The sequence below is a fragment of the Pleurodeles waltl genome, chromosome 2_1 (genome assembly GCF_031143425.1).
Source record: "Pleurodeles waltl isolate 20211129_DDA chromosome 2_1, aPleWal1.hap1.20221129, whole genome shotgun sequence".
Taxonomy (NCBI): Eukaryota; Metazoa; Chordata; class Amphibia; order Caudata; family Salamandridae; genus Pleurodeles; species Pleurodeles waltl.
Genome location: NC_090438.1, coordinates 563,665,458 through 563,691,229, shown reverse-complemented (window position 1 = coordinate 563,691,229; position 25,772 = coordinate 563,665,458).

Here is a 25,772-nt window from a genome sequence, read left to right as displayed (position 1 = left end):
TTTGGGAAAACTATTCCCAAATAACATGTCCCATACCATCCCTTTGGGAGACGGTAGTAAGCATTAAGCCCACAGATGTAATAGATCCCAGGGATCGCTGGATCCTGTCCATTCAACATAAATGTCCACTTACTCTGAAACAAAATGTCTGCATTCACTCGTTCCCACAAACAAATTGTCCTGTTCAGATTTTGGCCTGTATATACAAAGTCTGCCTACATGTAATGCATCTATAGCTAGCTTGCCTTGTGTTTTGATTGGAGTGTAAGCATAATCATTTGCATATGTGCGTTTCTCTAACCCTTTTTCTAATCTTTCCTTCAATGCTTTGCGTCTATCATCAGTGTGATCTAAAAAGCTTTTCTCTACAGGTGACAGTAAGGAGGTCAGATTATTGCGATGTGCATACGCAGTTCCAAATGTAAGTGTTGTTCTCAAAGAATCCTCTAACTATTTTTATATCATGTTCCTTAGCTAACTTGTTCAGGAATTCAATCACAGGCACAAAGGAAAACACAACATCCAGATTTGAATAAAAGTATTACACATGCTCTTGATTATAGAACCTTGTTAGTAGCAAACTACAGCTAATCCCGTAGGTTAGAGGAAGGCTATGGTAAGTAACTCCTTCATGCACAAATGAAGGAATCTTAGTGCACACATAACAGTCTTTCGCATCCATGGTTTCCACATAATCATTTAGCAAGCGATAGAAAACATTAGTAGAAAGTTCCCCTTTTGAATTAGTTCCCTCATGCAAGTGTCTTGCATCCTGCTCAAATCTTTGCCACGGTGTTAGTGTTGTAGTTTCAGGTTTGGAAGTAGCATTAATAGTCTCTTTCTCAATCCACGGCATTCCCACAATCACTCCCACAATTATTATTGCACACACAATACCTACTATAAGTCCTAATCAACCACACACCTTACTTCCCTTGTTACTACTTCTATTATAAGCCATGTCTGTATAGAATCAGATAGTAGATCAACAATCAAGCTTGAGAATGATTTAGAATTTTCTCTTTGCTCACTGCGTGTATTTACCGCGTCTTCACTCACTCCAGGACCCCTTTTGTCAAATCAGGTTAGCAGCTTTGTCATAATCAGGTTTTTCGAAGTCAATCCAGTTCTAATGTCACATTCAGTAATTTATAAAGTCTCTCTTTCAGTTTTTCAGATTTCCGATTTTAACCAAGTCTTTCCTTTGGATTAGTTCAGGTATCGTAGTACTGGCCTGGTACTTCTCGGTCAAAACAGAATGCTAGGAATTCTTGTTGCCATTCAGATGTTGTAGCAGACGCCCATTCAGGACCTGTATATCTTCTGTTTGCGACTTTCTTTCTTTTCAGCCTTCGTTCACCTTGCTGTTCTACTTCACTTAGGTCTTCCACTCGGGATGTATCGTTCTCCTCTGTTATTGTTTCACTTGGTGTATCTCTTATCCTTAAGAGTGGTTTCTCTGGCCAGTTATCACCCTTATGCGTCTTTCGATGTGTCTTTTCAGGATGCTGGACAACACCCTCCTCTTGTAATATGGTGTTTTCACTTGATGGACCTGCAGCTGGCTCAGGAGACTCTGGCACGCTCCGATTTCTCTCTGCTATTTCTCCTTCTTCTTCTTCTTCTTCTTCTGGGTCTGTACCGGGTTTGAGTTCTAACCCGTATCTGTCTACTTCTGGGAGAACCTCTCCTTGATTTAGTTCTCCTGCTACCTCTACTGAGATAGGCACTCTATCACCTCTCTCGAATTAATTCACTGTTTGAGGGACAAGGCTGTTCTCAGCGGGCCCTTCAGCAGTCTCAGTTCCTTCTTGACTGTTTTCTGGCCCTGAGACTTCTCTTCCTGAAGCTGTTGTGCCGGAAACATCAAGTTCCTCTTCATCAGGACACATTACCTTTTGTGTGTGACTGGCATGTATCCAGTTTGGAACTCCTGCACACTTTACAGCAGTAGTAGTTGTCAAGATTACTTGATACGGCCCTTTCCAACGTGGCTCCAGACACGACTTTCTCACGTGCTTCTTGACAACCACCCAGTCACCGGCTTGTAGGGTGTGGCCTGGATCTCCAATCGGTGGCAATGTGTTAGCTTCCACCTGGTGAGAGAAAGAGCGAATCACATCAGCCAAACCTTTGCAGTAGTCCAACACCATATCATCTGTGATATTCACTAGAGCATTTGCAGGTACTGCTGGCAACCTCATAGCTCTACCCATGAGCATCTCATGGGGGGATAGTCCTGTTTTCTTGTCAGGGGTGTTTCTCATTGACATCAGCACTAAGGGCAACACATCTGCCCATTTCATATTGGTAGCTGCGCACATTTTTGCCATTCTCGATTTCAAAGTACCGTTCATTTGCTCCACTAGTCCTGATGCTTCTGGCGGTAGCTACAATGCAGCTTTTGTTCAATGTCAAGTGCGGCACACAGGGGTTTAATCACCTCATTGTCGAAGTGTCTGCCCCTATCTGACTCTATAGAGACCGGAAACCCGAACCTAGGTATTAGTTCCCTAAGTAGCAGCTTTGCAACTGTGAAACTGTCATTTCTACGTGTGGGGTAGGCTTCAATCCAGTGACTGAAAACACACACAATCCCCAACACATACTTCAATCCTCCACAAACAGGCATTTCAATGAAGTCCATTTGCATTTTGCTGAATGGACCGCCAGCTCTCCCAATGTGGCTCGAAGTTACCACCGTCCCTTTTCTGGCATTCATCTGTTGACAGATGATGCACCTGTGACAGATAACCTCTGCAGCATGTCTAAATTTTGGGTTGAACCAGTCAATTTTAAATGACCTGATCATCGCATCCCTCCCAAGGTGAGCCTGTCCATGATACAGCCTGGCAAACTGAGATAGAAGGCTGTTTGGCAGGACTAATTTTCCTTCCTCTGAGACCCACAAATCATCAGCCCTCTGTATACATTGCATTCTCTGCCAGGAACGTTTTTCCTCTTTGCTTGCACGACTTTGTAATGTTTTTAACTCATCTAGTGTGTCAACCACCCTTAACGCAAGGTTCAAACATGTGTCATTTTCAGTTTGTGGTAACAATTCCCACTGCTCCTTGAATGATATACAGTTCAATGCGCAAAACCTTGCGACCTGATCTGCATAACCGTTTCCCATGGACACAAAGTCGTGTGACCTAACATGAGCATTGCATTTCACCACGGCAATTTCAAGAGGTAACAGAATTGCATGTAACAAATCCTTTATTTGTTCACCATTTTTCACAGGAGAACCGGAAGAGGTCATAAAACCTCTCTGTTACCAGAGTTGGCCAAAATCATGTACAATTCCGAATCCGTATCTGCTATCAGTATAGATAGTGACTCTCAAGTTCACCGCTGCGTGGCATGCCTTAGTAAGGGCAATTAATTCTGCCACTTGTGCGGAAATCACTCTCTCGAGCCAGGAGGCTTCAATGATACCAGCTATGGTACATACAGCATATCCAGCTCTCAGTGTCCCAACAGAATCTCTTAAACAGGACCCATCAACAAACATGATACAGTCATTTTCTTTCAACTGTGTGTCCTGAATGTCTGGACTTGGTTTGGTACATAGTTCTGTTACCTCAAGACAATCGTGTTCAAATTCTTCCTCATTGTTGATTTCAGTGTTTTCAACAGGAAGTAAAGTTGCCGGGTTACATACAGTACATCGCTTTAGTGAGACATTTGGTGACCCCAGTATGATTGTCTCGTACTTAGTGAGACGAGCATTTGTCATGTGCTGAGTTTTAGTTCTAGTCAACAAAATTTCAACTAAATGCGGAACCATTACTGTTAGGGGGTATCCCATGACTATTCCTTCACATTGCGTAAGGCTCTGACCAACTGCTGCAACTGCGCGCAAACAACCTGGTAAGGCTTCTGCGACGGGGTCAAGGTAGCTGAAAAATATGCTACTGGTCGATTTGCACCTCCATGGACCTGTGTCAAGACAGACAAAGAACAAGCATCACGTTCATGACAAAACAGTAGAAAAGGCTTCGTATAGTCAGGCATTCCTAACGCTGGTGCCATGCACATGCATTCTTTCAATTCCACAAATGACTCAAGCTCTTCTTTGGACAAGGCTATGGTATATGGCTCATCCTTGATCTCTTTGCCTGTCAGTTTTATCAAAGGTTTTGAGATGATCGAGAAGTTGGGTATCCACTGGCGACAGTAGCCCACCATTCCCAAAAACATCCTGACATCTCTTTTTGTCGTTGGAGGGTTCATCTGCAAAATGGCTGTTATTCTTTCTTTTGATATTCTCCTGGACCCTATTTCAATCAGGTGCCTTAGGTACTTCACCTCTTTCTGGCAGTATTGCAACTTCTTAGGTGACACCTTGTGTCCATTTTTCCCCAAATGATTCAGTAAAGCAATGGTATCGTATTTACAGTTGTCCCTAGTTTTGGATGCAATCAGCAAATCATCGATGTACTGCACTAGGGTCAAATTGAAAGGCAGTACCAAGGACTCCAAATCCTTTTTCAATATCTGATTGAAGATGGACGGTGATTCAGAAAACCCTTGAGGAATTCTGCACCAACTGTACACCTTATCCAGGAATTTGAAACTGAATAAAAATTGCCTGTCTTCATGAAGGGGTATCGAAAAGAAGGCTTGTGACAAGTCTATAACAGTGAACCATTCAGCATCTTAGGGAACCTGAAACATGATTACTGCTGGATTGGGCACTACTGGGCAACATTTTACCACAATTTCGTTTACTTTTCTCAAATCCTGCACAATTCGAACCTTCTTACAAGGCTTCTTTAGACCCATTGTGGGAGAGTTAAACGTACTGCTGAAAACCTCTTTCAGTACTCCCTGTCTCAGAAAATCTGCAACTATCTGTGACACTTCGATAAGAACATCTTGTGTCATATGATATTGTGGCACCTGAGGGAACACCGCATTCGGCTTTACCTGGACTCTAACTGGTTCTACCCCTTTTATTAGTTCCACTTCCTTTCCTGTCAGATCCCACACTTTCTCTGTTACCGTCCCCTGTAAATCGACAGGTAGATCAATCATGGTAAGCATCGGAACAGGGTAATTAAAGGGTAATCCTCATTAGCTGTCCCTGTGTCTTCCTCTGAGAACTGACCTTCATCTCCCTCATCGTCACTATTTGTCTGTACCTCTATTCCGTCATTTGAACAGGTAATCAAACATTTTGTCTTGGACAGTAAGTCCCTTCCCAGTAGGGATACTGGACTTGAATCACAGACTACAAACCTATGAAGCCCCTGGAAGTTGCCGATCTCAACCTGTACTGGATCTGTAATCGGGTTTGTCAGATATTGATTTGCAACTCCGACTACCCTTATGGTACGCCCCGAAAGTGGTAATTTTGGAACCTCTGCACTCCTGACTGTAGAGCGTGTAGCTCCGGTATCAACCAGAAACGAGACTTTGTAGCCCATCACCTTTCCTTCCACGTATGGACCCCTCTGATCCACCTCTAAGGACGCTGCAAGCCTGCACTCTTCACTGTCGGAGCTATCATCTGACCACTCTCCATTCATGCCATTTTCACCTCGCAATGGGAACTGTTGTACAGTATTATTTTGACTCATTACCTGACATGTGACCTGTTGAGGAATCATCACCTGTTGCTGTCCCATTGGAGCCATTGGTAATTGCATTTGCTGTCTAGGTACCACAGGAATCTGCTGTTGTACTGGTTGCATTTGCGCTGACTGAAAACGCGGCATTTGCGTCTGCTGCGTGGGCTGTACCCCTTGCATTTGTACCAGATTATTCTGAAAATCCGGGTTTTGATGTCTCATTTTTGGGCCCCTTCCATTTTGCAATGTACCAACATTAGCGCTTTGCTGAACAACACCATCCTGCACCATATTCGGGCACTCCCGTTTCCAGTGCCCCACGCCCCCGCACGCGTGACATGGTGACATCCTTTTTGCCCCTTGTAAGTCATTTTGAACCGCAACAGTATTCAAGTCTGGACCGCGATTCACGAGCCCTCGGACTCGACCTCTCAGCTGTGTCTGAAACGCACCATTCATTTGCAGTTGTTGTTGTATCATCTGTTGAACTCCATTTCCCTGTGTTCCTGCTGTGCAGCCCTTATCTGCATCACCATCACTTTCTCTTTCAGCTTTTTCTGCTTCAGTTCAATCTCATCACTACAGTATTTCGCATACTGTAACACTTCATCAATCGGCTTCGCTTGCCAACAAATCAAATGATTCTTAATCATCTGGCTAACTTCTGGTCTCAGCCCTTCGACGAATCTAAACACAAGATAGTTCATGTCCTTCGGTTCAATAGTCTCAGTACCACTGTAGTGTTTGAATGCCTTTAACAATCTCTCATAGTAAGCATGTATTGATTCCTTAACCTCTTGAGAGGTCCGGTCGATCTTCTGACAATCAGTCACCTTCGGCGACACCTTTTGTTTCAAAAACTCAATCACCTTATGATAGTACTTCATCACCTCTTCAGAGGGTGCCCCGGTCACCTTATCCCTTGCCGGTTCCTTCGTCGGCAAATCTACCCCTCTCTTGCACTTGAGCCACAGATCAGGCGGAACAATGATCTCGAACAAGGTATTCAAGTCCTCCCAGAGACACTTTGTAAGTTTCACAAATCTATCTGTTTGCTGATACCACTCGATCGGTTTCTCTCTTAATCTGGGATAATCATTGGTAAAAGATAGGATGTCTCCTCTCGACCATGGTACATGAACTAAGACACCACCAGCTGTCTCTCTCATGGGTAATATTTTTACTGATTCCACATCGGGGAAGGCCTTCGCTTGATTCGACCCTGGACTGTCACCCTTTTCCTTATCTCTTTTCTTTGCCCATCTGCCTTCCCATTTTTCCAGCGCACCCCAAATTTGCGCACTTTGCAACAATTCTTTCAAATGTGCCTTCATTCCCGCAGACCTCATGTTCTCAAAATCTTTAGAGTCAAAATCCAATCTGTAACTTCTTTTCAGGTGTTTAGTGTTTCCGATATCAATATTTTATTTATCTGCCAGGTTCGCTAATCTCTGATGTACCTTGCCTACTTCTTTGGTAATCTTAGGGCATAGGAATCTTAATTCTGCTTCCGTGTATGACTGCAATCTGTTTACTCCCATTGTACCTTCCACTAATTCGGCAGCTTCTGCCCCTAACCTTACAAAGTTTAGGTACTCGTCTTGCTTTTCCTTTTCTGGTTCAACAGTAGTCGCTGCAGCCTTTTGTGAAGTAGAAGTCTTCTCTAGCCATTCATTTAGCTGTTGTACGGTGAAACCCTGCAGTGAGATGTTCCCTGCGTGTATCATCTGTGAATGTGAGGTGTTCGTACTCATCTTCTGTGGAGTTAAAACCCCTAGCCCTGCTTGACGCATTGCTTCTATGGGTGCTCCCACTGGGCTAAAGTCCATTAAAGACCTCAGCTCTTCAACTGCTTGTTCTCCTGGGGCCATTATCTGGGGAGTTCCCATAGACCCTACTCTTATCACATCTTGAGTCATTACTCCCTGGTCACATACACCGGTTTTGCCTTGCGCATACAATGGCATTGGTGGACCGACAGTAATTGGCAATGATATGGGAGCAGGTGTCTGACCTGGTCCCAGACTCCGTTGAGCAGTAACTCCATAGGTCTGTTCCAAAGTACCCGGGACAGGCACTAATGGCGGGCCAGCCACTGGGTTGTACCGTGGTATCAGCTGTGGCTGTGTTTGGGACAGTAACTTCGGACTCAATCTGCACTAATTTTGATTTCGTGTATATCGGGTCTGGCGTCACTATCAGATTTGTAGTAGTCTCAAGTACTGGGACGTCTGGATAAATTCTCTGTATCTGCGGTGGAGGTTGCAACTGTATCGGTATGTCTGGTGCAGTGGGTACACTGACACCATTCTGTATCGAAGCTGTATCACTAGTCTGTACCGTATCAGCAACTCCCTTTTCCTGCGTCTGGTTCCCAGGATCCATGCTAGTGCTTGGAGCGCCATCGCTCACCGCATAAGGTGGCGGGCGATCATGCAATAATCTGTCCATGAATTCCTCATCATCTGAATCATCTTCCTCTTCCCAAAGTCTTTTATTCTCTTTAGATTTGTTCAAGTCTTTATCTGTCTTACAGGAGGCTTTCTTTCCCTGTGTCTCTTCTCCCTGTGCTATCGCTGGGAACAATTTTAATCCGTCAACGATTCCCCTTCTCCACATTTTACTTTCGTTATCCCATCTAGCCTCTGCAAAAGATTTTTCTGCCCTTCTCAGTCTTCTCTGAAACTTTTCTTGCCTCTGTTTAAGAGCCATCAGATCCCAAACCGCTAAAACCTCATACTGGGCTGGCCTCTGAGGTGGTTTCTGTACACTTAACATCCACCTCAAATTCTCGAGTACCCTTGTATTGAACGTTCCATGTTGCGGAAATGCTAAACATCCCTCCTTCTCTTTCAATTTGCGCCACTGTTTCATCCATAAACATGGCACGACACCTTTCACTTCCATGACTATATAAGCAGGAGTACCCTCGGGTGGTGTAGGCTCCCCATCAGTTGCTACAATATACGCGTCTCCTTTCAGAGCACTCTTAAATGCCTTTACAAAATTCATTTTGCGATTTTCTCTTATTTGTATTTTTATCTTTAACTAAGAAGTGACTTAGTTCCCAGGACACTCTTCACCCACCTTTCTCAACCTATTGCCTCTCACGGACAGCAGCCAATCCGTGCGTGACCCCCCTCGACAACTGACCTATCTCAGCGCAGCACCACTAACGTCACACTCACACACACACACTGCAGCTGACAAAGTCTTGCGGCTCGTCCGCTCCTCACTAAATCCATACAAACTAATGCAAATTATTGCGAGCACCTTAAATGACAACACAAATCTGCCGGCTTACTACAGGAAGGGTAACACATTTGCTTCAGAACTTTACAGAGATTTCACTTGAAGCCTCAGCCGCTACTTTCTCCTTATCAGCTCCCGCATACGCAAGCAGAATTCGACCCGCAAATTCTACTCTCGACTTGTCAATGGCTCATCCTAGTGCACTTTAAAACTTGCCAAATCTCCATTGAAAGTTTCACACATACGTTTCAACTCAAACTTGACTTGTCAACCACGCCCGATTGACCTATTAAACTGCACAGATTACAGCAAAAATCCAAGTGTCCCCTACACTTGCCAACATACTCCGGAGTCTTAGACCACAACGGGTCCGTACATAAACAACCAACCACATGGATAATTTTGAGCACCAAGCGCCACACTCATATGAAGTACGCCAACTTCCCTACTCTCACACTGCGGAGTACGCCCACTCCTACTAAAACAACATTTACTTGACCTAATACACACAAATTTCCCAATCACCTGCAAAAAGGCGTAAGCTAAGCAAGCGCAAAAACCCTAAAACCACACATTATGGCGCCAAGAACATCCCCAACTCATTTAGGCAGGCTCTGAGATGCCGGGAAAGTCATGGTGAACGTAGAAACCCATCATACCCCCAATTTGCATTATCACAGAAAAACAAACTAAACAATGATTCTCCGTCCTAGGGCCCCAAAGGGCCAAAACCGTTGCTCTGCTACCAGAACTGTTAACACGTCCTTCTATGTCAATTTATTACACATTAGGACTCGTTTTAGGCCAATGAATCTTGTGACCCAGTGGAGAGACACCGTAGGACGAGATAACTGATCAATATGTCAAGCAATATATCAATAATGTCATCAATATTCACCACCACAATGCACTTTACTTTGGATAAAGACATTAATCAAATTTTCGACGTGACCATGACCTTTCAGTCATGAATAACCACACCTTTAATAGAATTTTATGAATTTTATTCCCTATTGATTACAATCTACGAGCAGAAGAGTTAATCTCAATACCAGGAAGCATAAGAGCATGACAACTGTGATAAGATTTCATTAATGCAAGAATCACAAACATAAGAACATAGCACGGCGTGAACATAGATCAGAATACAGCAAATGTCATATACGTCTCAGTTCAGCATTGTGTAATGTCAGACATTTGTCTATTTGCGTCAGTCAAGGTGAACTCCTATCCTAACCACTAATTAGCATCAGCATGTTGGGCTTCATGCAAAACAATTTAGAACACCAATTTAAGAAAAGATCTAGCTATGGCCTCTATCAAAATGAGCAGTTGGTACCTAGAAAGGAAAAGCAAACAGACAAATTACAAATTGCATTGTCATAATTACCCTCCAAGGATTAGGTCAGCACACAGGATCAGTCTTCGTCTTCAGGACCTCAGTCAAAACGCCATCAGTCCAAACTCGTCTAAAGGACAAGGGACACTTCCCTCATAAGGAGGAGACGCATAAAGGGGCAGTCTATGGGTGAAGATGGTTTTTAATAAGTCTTAAAGTCACCAAACAGAGTGACAGAGTTTTTGGATAAAATCAATAGCATTTCGTACCTAATTCTGACAACCCTTCTGTGACATGGGTTTTTATCCCTTTTTCGTAATACCTTCCCCCCAAAGTTCTATTGGACATTTACTATACCCCACTATCTTTAACCTATCAAATTATATATTAGGTAATTCTAATTGTCACAGGACGATAATTGCTAACATTTTGATTGGTCTTCATAATTGACGTCTTCGGAGGTGGCACATCCGGGGTTACTTCACATCTTGGCACGTCTTCTCGGGTCATGAGTTTCTTTGTCCATGGTTTAAACATCCTTGTACATTACATTAATCTACATTTGTTTCAACTTTGTGTATAAACTCATACTAAAGCAGCAAGCATGCGGATGAGAACAGGATTGTACTGATACATTGGGTTGAAGAAAAAGAACATTTGCAGGGTCATGGCCCTTTGCGAGTCAGCACGCTGAAAAACAGAAAAATGCTTTAATATGAGAGCCAGGCAACTTAAAACCCACAGCTCACGCTAACTTAAGGCCTATAAGACTTTCAATGCAATATCGTAAACGCTAATATAAGCTTAATTAACTACAGCAAAACAATTTTACTCATTATTGTCATTAGTTCGCATACACATTGGTGGTCACATATATCATAGTCATAATTCTAATGCACGTTTAAGCAAAATCACTATTATTGTCGTTTTCTATGCAGCATCATTTTAGTATATGTATTATTTAAACTACGCTCTCTCAAGAGTAAGAGGAAAAGATGCTTAATGTGCTTTGAATCTGGATGGGAAATATTTTATGAAAGCTCTAAATGGCGCCCATGGAGTTAAATTACACGTATTTGGTTGTCCTTGAACTTGGTGTTGCTCATTTATTATATGAACGGATAAAAATAATCTGAAGAATGGTCAAAGTTATAAGAACTGTGTATTTGTTGGGTTGTTTTTTCTAGATTACTGAAGTGAATATAGAGGGAATATAGGGTGCAAAGAGAAATGTTGAATAAAGTTACTTTATGGAAATTCAAGATGGCGCCCATGGAGTTTAATAACACGTATGCGGTTGTTCTAGAAGTTCAGATGTGCTTGATTAGAATGATCGGTGATGGGCTATATTAAGGGATGAAAAAATGTGACTCAGTTTGTTGCCCGGAAGCCGACATGCTGGCCGAGCAATGTATTACTATGCCCAACAGACAATATGATACCTTTGTGAATAAGAGTAACATCTTGCAGGTTACTGAGCCGTGTGTATATTTTTTTCAAATGCTTAATGTGTGGGTTTGTTTACCACGGAGCTTGTATTTAGTCTTCACATAGCAGCTGATGGCAAGCACATAAAATAAAACCTGTAAAAATATGAACGTTTTATTGCTTGTGCAAGGACCCATGAGTGGTAAATCATTCTTTCAGAAGTTTATGTAGTGGCTGATGGCAAGCACAAAAGGTAAAACTTGTAAAAGTATGAATCTTTTGTGGGTTATGTAGGCATTCATGAGCAGTAAATCTTTCCTTTTGATTTTCATGATAGCGCCCACTGAATCAAGCTATATATATGTGGTTGCCCTATAATTTCAGATGTGTTTAAAAAGAGTGATTAGGAATGGCTCATATTAAGGGATGCTGCAATGCGGCCCAGCTTAATGCTTTAAACCAGATCGCTGGAAGAGCAATGTATTCCTTTGTCCGAGTTGAGATAGTCCCAGTTGGTTATGAACCAGGATGTTGTTAGAATAATTTTTTTATTCTTTTGTCAATAATGGATATGCAAGTCCGTATGGGAGACCATAGTAAGTCATAACTTTGGATAAGGAGGGAAAGGGTTTGTCATTAACGAACCTCAAAGTCATTATGTGAGCCCAAAGGTAGTTGCAACCTTAACTGATGAGAGAACGGGAAGGCCATTTGTTTTATAACCAGACAACAACTATGGAACAGGGACCGTCAAAATGGCACTCATGATTCTTAGCCACAAAGAGTGGTTACATGATAATCAAAAGGATGTGGCAAATGAAGATGCAGGTTGGTGCATCATAAATTGGGTCATCATAGTGAAAGAGGGATATCTGAAATGCGGTAAATTTAGCAGGACAACAGATTGCCTATTATTATTTACTTGTAACAAGGTACATTAGCATCAAATCACAGGGTTTGATGTTGATCAAGAGGGAACACCTACCATTGCACTATTAATTATTAATATGAAAGAGGGTAGATCATGTTCTAATTGGTTTTGTGTATTATTTTAACAGCTTCAATGAACTAAAATGAACCATATATTATGGATGGTAGTTAAGGAGATTGCACTTAATATAAGTGAATTTATAAGTCACCTATATATATGTTTGGTCTTTGCAATTTGATATTGTTATGGTCTATTTGGACTAATAAGCTTTTCAATGGAATGCTATGCAAATAATGAAAGGAAAGAGATAATCAATGTGGTGAATCTTTATTTAATTAATGTTCAAATGGTTATGATGTTATGTTATAAGCCAACTATTGTGTCAAGTTCAAAAAATTATGAGCATGAAGAAGTACTTCCTCAATGATCATGTTACTGGTTTTGGGATTAGGTGGTTGGGCAAATGGATTTAGTCTTATTTTGTTGTAACCCATCAGCACATTGACATATTTCTTTTATTAGAAGTGTGTATAAATGTTTTTGATTTTCTTAAGAGAGGTTTACATGTATTTGTATGTATTTTCTAGGCACTGCTGGAGTTCCTTGGTTAGGAATGAAACACACATTGGTTTGTCCTGTTTGAAGTGGAAATAGAAAGAAAACAAATTGTGAATAAAAAGAAAGAAAACAAAAATAGTTGGAGGACATTTTGCAATTGTACAGCTTCTTCTATGCCATCATTGTGGCTGTGATCCACAGCAGGGTGTGGAGCCCTGAATTGGGACTGATTTGTTTAACACACTTTGCCCTCCTTATTGGTAGTTATTTTGGTTCAGTGGGTGTGTTTGAGCTGTGACACCCCTCAAAAGCATTTTAGGTTAGCTAGTAAGGTCTAGGACCCTGAGTAAGGTCTGCTATGTATGTGTCGGGTTTTCTTGTTCTCATTTCACTTTGAGATTGCAACTTGGTATTTTTTTGGATTGTGAGCTTAAATATATATGGTGATCAAAAAAGTAGTAAGTATACTGTGTCTGGACCCATAGTAGAACTCATTGAATGGATGCAAAATAACTACTTTTTGCAAATCCCAGACTTTGACAGTTGTAGGCTTGGAAAGCTGTGTCTCCCTAAAGTTTCCAAGCATACGAGTGCCAATCAAACAACCAACTGGTGACGGGATTAATACTTGCAAATAGTTTATGCAGTGGTAATCGCTCAGAGTGCAATTCTAAGCTATTCTATTTTATCCACTGTGCCACTCTAGACAGAGGCCCACCTAATGTAAATCAGAATAGACCCTGTTCCTCATGGAAGCAGACCATCCCAAACATTGGTCATATCACCCCTCCACCCTGCAGCCCACTGCTATTTTATTTGGAAAATATGAGATTCACACCACGGAATCTCACTCTCTAAACTATGCCCCTGCTTGGCTCCTAAAGCCCAGGCACAACCTGAGCGTTGAAAATGTCATGTAAATCATACAGCAAACATAGTGTAAAACATGATAAAGTCTGATCAAAATTCACACAGTGTATTTCATTAACATAAGGAAGCTTGACAAACTCCTCCTTTGACTACTCGGTACCCATGACCTAACCCAGTCTCCTCCATTGTACATACAATGCTTTCTTCTCACACAGTTGTTGTGTCTGTTGAGATATTTGTCCTGATACTCTTCAACTCTTTTCTCTAGCTCCTTTCTATTAAACATTTTAACCTTGGCTTTGTTCATCCATGGTGGTGTTAATTTAGTACCTGCTACCCTCCCTTTTAACAGGCAAAAAGGAGTTTCGCCAGTAGCTACATGAGGGGTATTTCGATAACTCCACATCATTTCTATGACCGCTTCCTTGCAGTCCATACCTTGTTCTTCACTCATCTGAACACACTCTTTCAACACCCTATTGAATCTCTCTACAAGACCAGGACACTTAGGGGGTCATTCTGACTTTGGCGGGCGGCGGAGGCCGCCCGCCAAAGTCGCGCCGCCAGAATACCGCTGCGCGGTCAAAAGACCGCCGCGGTAATTCTGAGTTTCCCTCTGGGCGGGCGGGCGACCGCCAGAAGGACGCCCGCCCGCCCAGCGGGAAACCCCCTTCCACGAGGATGCCGGCTCCGAATGGAGCCGGCGGAGTGGAAAGGGTGCGACGGGTGCAGTTGCACCCGTCGCGATTTTCAGTGTCTGCTATGCAGACACTGAAAATCATGGTGGGGCCCTGTTAGGGGGCCCCTGCAGTGCCCATGCCATTGGCATGGGCACTGCAGGGGCCCCCAGGGGCCCCACGACACCCGTTACTGGCAGCCAGGTTCTGGCGGTCAAAACCGCCAGAACCAGGCTGGCGGTAAGGGGGTCGGAATCCCCATGGCGGTGCTGCCTGCAGCGCCACCATGGAGGATTCCTCAGGCCAGGGGAAAACCGGCGGGAAACCGCCGGTTCCCCTTTTCTGACCGCGGCTTTACCGCCGCGGTCAGAATTGGCCTGGATGCACCGCCAGCCTGTTGGCGGTGCATCCGCGGTCCCCGGCCCTGGCGGTCCATGACCGCCAGGGTCGGAATGACCCCCTTAGAAAAGTAATCTACCAACACTAGAGCATATTTTCCTGTTATTCCTTTGGAAACAAACGGCCACAAATGTCAATGGCTACCTTCTGCCATGGTTTTTCCGGAAATTTGGTACCCAATATAGAAGATTCTCTTACCACATGGGATTTGTCGCTACACATGCATGCTACGCAGTTGCGAACACACCTCTCTATATCTTTGTCCATACCCGGCCACCAAAAATCTAACTGCGCTCTCCTTTTCATCCCAGTCATACCACCATGACCTTCATGTAATAGACTCACCAGCTTTTCTCTCAAACCCACGGGTAGCACTAGTCTTTCTCCCCTTCTCAATACCCCATCTATCACAGATAATTCTGGCCATAATTTACTATATTCGCACAGCACCTCCTTGGGATTGCGTGTTTTAGTGGGATTCGCAATATAGTCACACAACTTGCTCAAATCTTCATCATCATTTAATGCTTTCACCCACTCCTCCATTCCTATGCTGCCTCCACACGATTCACTAACACTGGCCACTACCCATTCTTTGCCATTAAGATCTCCCTCACCTCCCTCAACATCCTGTAAGGGAATGCACGACAAAAAATCGGCATATCTGTTGATCAATCCCGGCACATATGTCAACTCAAAATTATTATCTTGCAAACAATACAGCCATTTAGCTATCCTCGGAGTGGCATTGCCGGCTCCTTTAGTGGAAAATATGTAAATTAGGGGTTTGTGATCTGTTCTAACCTCAAACAGATTGCCCCACACATATATTTTGAAGTAATTGACACCCCACCAAGCCAGTGCCTCTCTCTCAATTACCGAATACGTAGCCTCTGCTCCTTTAAGAGTGCGTGACGCAAACGCCACCACTCTTTCTTGACCCTTCTTTTTTTGCATCAAAACCGCACCAAGACCATATGCACTAGCATCTACTGCAATGATAGACTGATCATTGGGATCAAATGGTTTAAGACTTACAGTCTCTGAAATTTCCTTTTTTACTAAGTCAAAAGCTTCCTGGCACTCCCTTGACCAAAGAAATTGAACCCTCGATTTCATAAGTGTTCTCAAAACATGTACTTTTGTGGCAAATTGCAGAACAAATTTAGAATAATACTCTGCCAGACCCAAAAAGGATCGTAGTTGATCCTTGTTCTCCGCAGCTGGCGCATTTTTGATGGTATCGAGCAATTTTTTTGAGGGCCTCACACCATCTTCAGATAAAGTGTGACCTAGATATTCTATTTGCCTTACACCAAACTTGCATTTATCCGCACTGATGGTGAGTCCGGAATCTTGTAACCTTTGCAGAACTTCCATCAACATTTCATTGTGGTCACATATATCCTTGCCCCATACTAAAATGTTGTCTTGGAACACTACAGCTTTCTTAATTCCTGACAATATACTATTCATGATTCTTTGAAAGACTGAGGATGCTGATGCTAACCCAAACAGCATACAAACACACTGAAACATGCCCTCAGGGGTAATGAAAGACTTTAATTTCTTAGATGAGGGGTGTAATCGTACTTGGTGATACGCATTAGAAAGATCGATGGATGAAAAATACTTAGCCCCCCTCACAGATGACAATAGTTCACTGATGTGTGCAGAGGATGATGATCTACCAATATACACTTGTTGGGATCCCTCAAATTTATGCACATGCGTAATTTCCCATTAGGTTTACGTGCCAAAACAATAGGACTAAGTCATTCTGATGACTTGATGGGCTCAATTACTTTATCCTTGCACAATCTAATCAACTCCTCCTTAAATTGTGGTCTCAAAGCAAATGGCACGTTTCTCACTTTGTGTATCCTAGGAGTGCTACCCGTCCTGACTACTATTTGATGCTCAAATTTATTTAGACAACCCAAATTCTCTGAAAATAGATTGGGAAACCTTCCCCGCCATTTGTTCTTTTCCTCGTCATCTACTACTAACACTTGATCAGGATGGTTAGGATTCAATACCATTCCTAAAGACTTTTGTTCACTCCATCCCAATAAACTCTTTCCATGTTCTACCCCATAAACAGGTACCTTTGCACTCCTTTCCTTGAAAACTATAGTACACATTATGTAGCCAACCAGGGGTAACTTGTCTCCACAATATCCTACTGGTTTGATGTTTGTGGGCATGAGTTCACCACACCCCAACTCTTTCCACACTTGTTTACTCACAATGGTGTACGGCAAACATGAATCTACCCACACTTCCACCATTTTATCATTTATCTTGACCATGCACTTCGGAGGGGTATAGTTAGCTCCAATTGCCCCCACACATTCTTCTATAGTTAACACTTCAACGTTAACCTCATCATCATTCTCATCGTCCTCATTATACTGTGTATCATCACACACTTTGATGCTGTTTACAGAAAGTTTTTGTCGTTGTTTCTGCACACGTCCCAACTTGCATACACGTGCAAAATGCCCTATCTTCTTACACTGGTAACATTTCATGAAGGTCGCAGGGCATTTGTTAGCCTCCGCGGTATGATTACTGCTACCGCACCTATAACATTCCCTTTCCTTTTTTTTCCCCACTTTACAACATCCCCTTTATTTGGCCTGGAGATAACGTTCACGTCTTTCGAAAAGCTTTCATTATTGCATTGTTTAAGATTAAGTTCAGATAAATATTTGGAAGTGTTCTCTATCCGTCTCGCAATATTGATTGTCTTTTGTAGCGAGGCATCCTTCAACTCCAGTAGACGTTCTTGAATTTTGGAGTTGTTTGTTTTGTTATTAAATTGGTCTCTAACTAGTTCTTCCTGCAATTCTCTGAATTTGCACGACGCAGCTAATGTTCTCAATTCGGCAACATATTGCTCTACAGTTTCTCTGGGTGCTTGCAAAAATTGTGTCTTTCAACAACTACACTGACTTTTCTGCCATAATTGTCATCTAATGCTTTCATAGCTATACTGTATTCATCACCACTGAAGTTGTCAGAAGGTGATGATGAGTCATCATCTCCTTCACCATCTACATTCAAGGAGATGTTACGACAGGGTCTTGGTAGTGTTTTCAGTACTCTCTGACCTTCGACACCCAAACAGTGTTTTAAAATAGCTAACTTACGCAAAGGTTCGAAAGCAACTCCTCCAATCGCCTCCAAATATGTCTCAAAAGCTTTGCGCCAGTCTTCCCACACCATGCATGGTGGACCCGGACTTTGTAAGAATTTCACTGGTGCCAAAATGGATGACATTTCCATGCTGTTACCCTATTAGTTTCATTCAATAATTCTAAAACAGCAATCGCAAAGCAAGTTCATACCAAAAAAAAAACAAATCTATGAAATAGATACATAACCCATGAAACACCTTTGTCTGCGTTGCTTACTAGTCACCTTCAATATTTGAAACTCGTGCGCGTTGTTTTTTTTTTTTTATGCAAAGTTATGCAATGTTATAGTTGGATTTGCCAGACGCTTAAAAATAAATTCTGTTTAGTTCACTCGCTTCCCTTGTTACGGCCGTTGCCGTGGTTACATGCACGCGCCCGTTGCCGTGGTTACATACACGCGTGCAACTCGCCTTTTTCCCACGTCACGCTGTTAGTGCCGTGGTTGCGTTGTTAGTTTGTCGATGTCACCGCGTAACTGCACTTGCGGCTCCTCGCGTAACTGCACTTGCGGCTCCTCGCACGTCCTCCACGAGCCTACCGTCGGAACACGGTAAGATTCTATTATTGGCATTCAAAAAGCTCCTTGCCGCTCCATGTACGCGCTCTAGCATCAAAACACACCTGAATTCCTGACGCGGCGTAAATTGTGCAGAAACACTGCACCGTTCATGTCCATCCGCTCTTTTCTCTTATACTTATCTTTACTGCAGATGACAGATTCTTTAAAAATTTCACGTTCCTTCTTGAGCTTCAATCTTCTTACTTTTTCTTTTTTTTTTCGACACCTCCCAACTTATCTTTGCTCACGTCGCACTTTTCTTTCTTTTACCTCCGAGAATTCCCCCTCTTTTGACAGTGGTTGACGCGGTCACAAGTTTCAGGATTTCCTTATGACATCGTCTTTAATGGCCGTATCCCATCCTCGTCGCCAATGTTAGGATACAAAGGCGATGCCAACCATGTGTGAGAAAAGCCTTCTTTATTAAGTAAACAGGAACAACCCCTGCCAGGTTCACAGAAGCACCCGGCTCCACTGACCGCTCCGTCTTCTACCAACGTCGTCCTTCAAGCAATAACATTCCAAACCCACATTCTAAACAACCCTGAACTGGTTACTAGGATACAACAAATTACACATCTACTCTCACACCTAGATACACACACTCAGAGCAACAGTTAATTCCACACGACTGGCAAAAGTACTCATGTATTGTTGGGTGTATATGATGTCAGAGGCAAAATATTTATTTATTTTTTGTTGTGTTGGGAAAGGGTTGTGGGCTAATATGTGGGTACTGATGCATGTAAAATGGCCAGGGTGGGAGTTCCCGACCACATAGGTTTAAGAAATAATGTGTAGTGAAATTTTTTTTAAAAATGTTGTTTGTTTTTGAGAGCCGCAGTTGGATCCGGGGATTCAAAGCTCATTTAAAAAAAGAAGTATTTAAAAATATACAAATTTGTCTTATGGCTAATGGATTGGCTCTGAAAAGAGCCTTTGTGTTTATAATGTGTAGGTAATTACTACAGGTGAAAGAGGATGCACACTCTCAAAATATCTGTTAGGTGAACTCCATCATTTCTGTATATACCATCCATATCAAATTGTAAGTCATTGTGATATGCAGAGGCCATGTTATGGTCTCTGAGGAATGCAGAAATAGTTCTATTAACATGTTTCCTGGATTTGTCTGTGGGCAAAATTCAGTTGACCACTTCCACTTCTGCCTTTGGCAAATCTTAGAAAAAACAAAGGTAGTATGAGCGAAAAGTTCATTGATTTTCCAAAGGTATCCTTCATTAAGATTTCCAAAAACAAGCCCTGTAACTGTGCCCAGCTCATTGCCACCACAGTGCACAATCATAAGGTTTTAATGTTGGCAATCCTTAATGGTTTCAATCAAAGAGAGTAATTTCCGGTTCCTGTCAATGCCACTTTTTTTGCACTCTCTCTGGCCCAAAATTCAAAGCTATGTCTCACAATCCACACTCTGAGCATCTTGAAGGTAATCTGGAGTAACACCTAGGAGAAGCTTGCAAGTGAATGAGACAAGTTTGAAATGAAATTTAGTTAAAATGGAGGGTAGTACGTAGAATCAGAAAGAACACATTTGATTGGCTGTTGGGAATATGTTTGTTGATAAAGCTAGGTAGTGAGGTTATGTGAATAGTAAGCAAATGTTGGATTGGCTTTAGACAAATTGGAAAATAGTATTACTAACTATGACATGTTTACTGTGAAAGCTTTAACCACACCTGCTAAATATGTTATGAAAGTAAGCATGCTCAAGTCAGAAACTATTATGAGCTTGTGACCTGCTGCAGCAGAATGTTACAGACTATGTTACTATGGTAACACAGCTACTGGGGCATAAAGGGGAAGGGAATAGAACAAGATTAAACTGTGACTTTGTTGTTGCAAATCTAGTATCAATAATGAATTACAATGATTATTAGGTGTAGATATATGTTTTTGACAGAAAACGCATGTATATAGTTCTATTTTTTAACATGTTGTAAACATCAATTTCGTACTCTCGGGTTGGTCTGCGGATCCAACTGCAGATTTACATGGAGGGAGAGTGCTGAGCTCTGCGGTGGATCTGCAGATCTGGTGAAAAATCCAACCTAATTGGGGTATCTTTTGAGGATAGTTGGAAAGGTTTAACTATAGAACCCACTGATAAGGGATAGAAAATAAGTTTATCATGAAAGGGAGATTGTGATTGGTTGTCTGATTCAGTAACCTTAAAAGCAAAGGTGAAAAGGTTGCATTAATGGTTGACTTCTTTGAAGATGGATTTCCATTCTTGTGGTTGTTTTGTTGTACATTTTTCAATGAGAAGAAATTCTAACTGATACTGAAACATAAACATACACTCCATCAAGCACACTTATCAGCTATGTCTAGCAAAATGCAGTTTATGTTAGGAAGTTTTAGTAAAGGAATGAATGAATATTAGGTGAATGAAACTGAGCAGTTTGTTGGCAGAATGTCATACCAAATATAAATAGTAGGTCTGTAATTGATGTAAAGAAAATATACAAGCCATCTAATCAAAACAGAATTTAGTAGAAATCAGAAAAGGTGTTTCATGGCCATTTCTCTTTTGTTTCGGTATATTAAAGTGACCTCTGAGCTGTGCTGAAGCTAATGTACAGAATTCAGTGATTAGTCATTAAATCATTAAAAATGTACTGAGTATTAAAAACAGAAATGTATATGCCTACACTGATATGGACATTTATAAAAGCAATGTTGAACTCATAGAAAGTCACATATGTATTAAGAAACAACATAGATTGCTTCACTAGCAGTTAGACACAGACATAACTGAAGCGTACTACTTGAAAGTGTAAGTGTGAATATTTACTGTTGGTTTCAATTAGCACTAAGAAGTTGCTTATGAAGCCTTAAAATGTTGTTTAACCAACAATGAGCCTAGATACATAGGGACATATTTAAGAGCCCCTAGCGCCATTCTAATGCCACATTAGCATAATTTCTTTGATGCTAATGTGGGGTTAGAAGGCCAAAAAACGCTGCGCCATAAGTGGTGCATGCATGCCATTTGTTTCTGCACTTTTAACGCCTGCTCAGAGCAGGCATTAAAATGAGGCTTCTATTGGTTACATTGGGCCTCTGGGTGCTTTGAAGGATTAGCGCCAGAATTTTTTACACAAATCTTGCAATGCACCGGAGTAACGTCAAAGATTCTGAGACTAGTCCCCTAACTACCGCCATGGTGTGCCGTATTTTAACACATTGCACACATGGTGGCGTTAGTGGGTCGCTAAGGGGTGCAGTAAAAGTGCAGCTCCATTTTTCTTGTTAAACTGTTTTTATTATCATTTTTATTTAAGAAAACAGTGAAAGAAACAATTCGAATCACAAATATGCTCCAGCAAAATACCAGATGTGCTAGCCCCCACCCTCGCCTTAATGGTAATCATGTCAATATTTAACAGAGGATGAGGCATGAGTCCAAACAGAACTCAAATATTTCCACTGGAGTAAGCGCCAATGCGATGACCTCTTCAATAGCACTTCAAAAAAAAAAGTAAGAAGAAGAAAAAGAGAAACAAGAACCCACAATATAAACAACCAAACTATGGCCCGCATTACAACCCTGTCGGTCGGTGCTAAAGCGGTAGTAATACCGCCAACAGGTTGGCGGTAAATAAAATGGGATCACAACCACGGCGGAAACTGGCAGCACATACAGCCACTTTAACACTCCTACCGCCACGGCGATAGCAACAAACACTGCGGCGGTAACCACCAACAGCCAGACGGAAGACAATGGACCGCCCACTCTATTACAACCTGCCCATACACCAGCCTTTTTGGGTCGGTACCAACGCCATCAAAAGCACGGCGGAAACAGTACCCAGAAGGGGGACCACTCACGGCGGAAACAGTACCCAGAAGGGGGACCACTCACTTCTCGACACTCAACGAAGAACCAGGATGCCACGGAGCCCGAGCTGCACGTCCTCCCCATGCTGGTCTACCTCCTCATCTACCAAGAGTACGAGCGGCACCCTCACCCACAACACAATACACACAAACACGTGCATCAACATTACACTTACACCCCGTAACCACCTGAAAGAATACAAGAACAAAAGGAATAGATACTAATCAGTGATATTTTAGAAGTAGTTAGATATACGTAATATTTAAAAAAACAGTATTTACAAAAATATACAATATGTACATAAGGCGGTACATTGTCCACTCAAAATGTCCGTGGGCCACTGGGCCAAAAATCATAGGCCATGTCCACACTTGACTCCTGCCTCAATATGGAGTGAACACTGCAGGGGCATCAGGTCGAAAACACACAGGCACCTCAGGGGGATGGGGAAGGAATGGAATAAAGCCACTGCTCTTGAAGGGGGCTCCATGCCCACAGCGATGTCCTGGGGAGTGCAAGGCAACTGTCTCTCAAGTGGGCTGTTTGACCACTGCTTGGTCCTGTGGAGTGCATGGCCACAGTCTCTCAAGTGGAAGGATGGATGGATAACTCATCAAACAGCATTGAGTTTCCTTGTAGTTTATTCAAATAAGAAAGCACGCCAACACCAGTGTCTGCCTGTTCTTCACCCTGGTCAACTCCAACTGCCCCTTCCTCCAGTTCTCCACATCCTCCCCATTCCATTCTTTCAACTACAAACATTCCACTAACTCTACATTCTAAGTAAGAACTACATTACACAACACCCAGTGTGCTTCATCCTGCCAAGGATAGGGTGAGTGGATTCCTTCCTCCACTGGTTCTGGAGGGGGTTTTGTGCCCGGTCTGCTTCATCCTGCCAAGGATAGGGTGAGTGGATGCCTTCCTCCACTGGTTCTAGAGGGGGCTTTGTGCCCAGTCTGCTTCATCCTGCCAAGGAGGGGGTGAGTGGATGCATATCTCCACTGGTTCTGGAGGGGGCTTTGTGCCCAGTCTGCTTCATCCTGCCAAGGATGGGGTGAGTGGATGCATATCTCCACTGGTTCTGGAGGGGGCATTGTGCCCAGTCTGCTTCATCCTGCCAAGGAGGGGGTGAGTGGATGCATATTTCCACTGGTTCTGGAGGGGGCTTTGTGCCCAGTGATGCAAAACTTGGTGTGTGGCAGTTCACAGCACCTTATCTGGGTGTCTGAGGCATGAGATTTGCAGGGACCAGGTTGCATGATAGTCCATGGAGGCAGGGCTAGACTCCATCCGGTGGTGGCTATGGCTGCAAACTGTTGGTAGTGCCGGTGCTGGTGGGGGTGCTGCCAGTGGTGGAGGGAGGCTCCAGCCCTTCTCCTGCAGCCTCGGACGGCTGCCCACTGGGGCTGATGCTGCTGGTAGTGGTGCTACTGTCAGCTGTGCAGATGGCGGTGCTTGCGGCGGCGCTTGCGGCGGTGCCTGCGGCAGTGCTAGCGGCGGTGCAGGTGGCGGTGCTGCCAGTGGTAGAGGTATGCACCAGCCCTTCTCCTGCAGCCTCTGACGGCTGCACACTGGGGCTGCTGCTGCTGACAGTAGTGGCGCTTGCAGCGGTGCAGGTGGCGGTGCAGGTGGCGGTGCTGCCAGCGGCGGGGCTGCTGGCGGTGCTGGCCGCGATGCAGGTGGCGGTGCTGGCGGGTGTGCTGGTAGCCACCAGGCCTTCACTTGGAGGCTCGGATGGCTGAAGTGCCTTGCGTGGTGTTTTCTGTCCCTTCCTCACCTTGGCAGATGGTGGTGTGACCTTGGGTCTGATAGCGGGAGTCTTTGAGGTGGCCTTGCTGGGTGGTTGTGGCTCTTTCACCTTGCTGGATGCTGTCCCCCTCTTCACCTTGCCAGGTGGCGGAATGGCTTTGGCCTTGGCAGCTGTTGGCGGCACACTGGCTGGGCTGACGGGTGCCCCATTTGAGCCACTGATAGCTGCAGGAACCACAGCGGAAGTCGACTTGGTGGCTGAGGTGCTGGCCTGGGTTCTGGCCACCCTGGCCCAAGGGGAAGGATGGGGGAGGGGGAGGGGTAGGGAAGAGGTCAATGTTTGCCAGGAAAATCCTCTTAGGGACAATGGGGCGGGAAGAGGGAGAGGGTTTGGGAGTGGAGGAAGAGGGAGTGGTTGTAGGAGGTGTCTGTCTGTTGAGTTTGGGTGCAGGTGCATGGGCTGGATGCTGTTGTGAGGTGGATGGCTGTTGGGTAGGTGCTTGCGTTTGTGTACTTTGGGAGGAGGGGTCACAGACACACTGGGCGAGGACACAGAGGATGTGTGCATGGATGTGGGGGTGGTGACTGCCAGTGAGGGGTGTGTTGTGATGGGCGTACTGGTGATGGAGGTAGTGGATGAGGATGTAGTGCATGCAGGTGTGAGTGGAGACGCTACTGGGAGGGAGGTGGATGACAAGGAGGAGGGGGACACAGTGGAGGCAGTGGATGTTGGTGTGTCTGCATGAGGATGGTGCTTGTTTGAGTGCCTGTGAGATGAAGTGTGGTGCTTGTGTTTGCCTGATCCACTCTTGTGTGTTGATTTGGGTGAATGCTGGTCTGAAGGTGTGCTTGGGATAGGCTAGGGTTAAAGGGATTGGGACTGGGTAGAGGAAGTTAGAGGGGAGAGGCTGGACACAGGGACAATGGCTGCCATCAGTGCGGAGGCCAGAGCCTGAAATGCTCTCTGTTGGCCCGCCACGCCAGAGTGAATGCCCTCCAGCTATGCATTTGTTTGTTGCAAATGCCTCTCGACACCCTGACTGGCATTCAGTATGGTTGACTGCCCAACAGTGAGGGATCTCAGGAGGTCAATAGCCTCCTCACTGAGGGCAGCAGGGCTGACTAGGGCAGGGCCTGAGGTGCCTAGGGTGAAGGAGATGCCCACCCTCCTGGGTGAGCGGGTACAGGAAACCCTCTTAGGGGCTGCTGGAAGGGCGGTGCTGGTGGGGGGGTGGCGGCTGTACCTGTTGTTGGGGTGGGCACAGAGGTGTCCGCCACCACCAGGGAGCTTCCATCGGAGGAGAAGTCCAAACATCCTTGCGATGGCATGCCAAATACCCTTTTTCTGATGGGCGCTGACCTG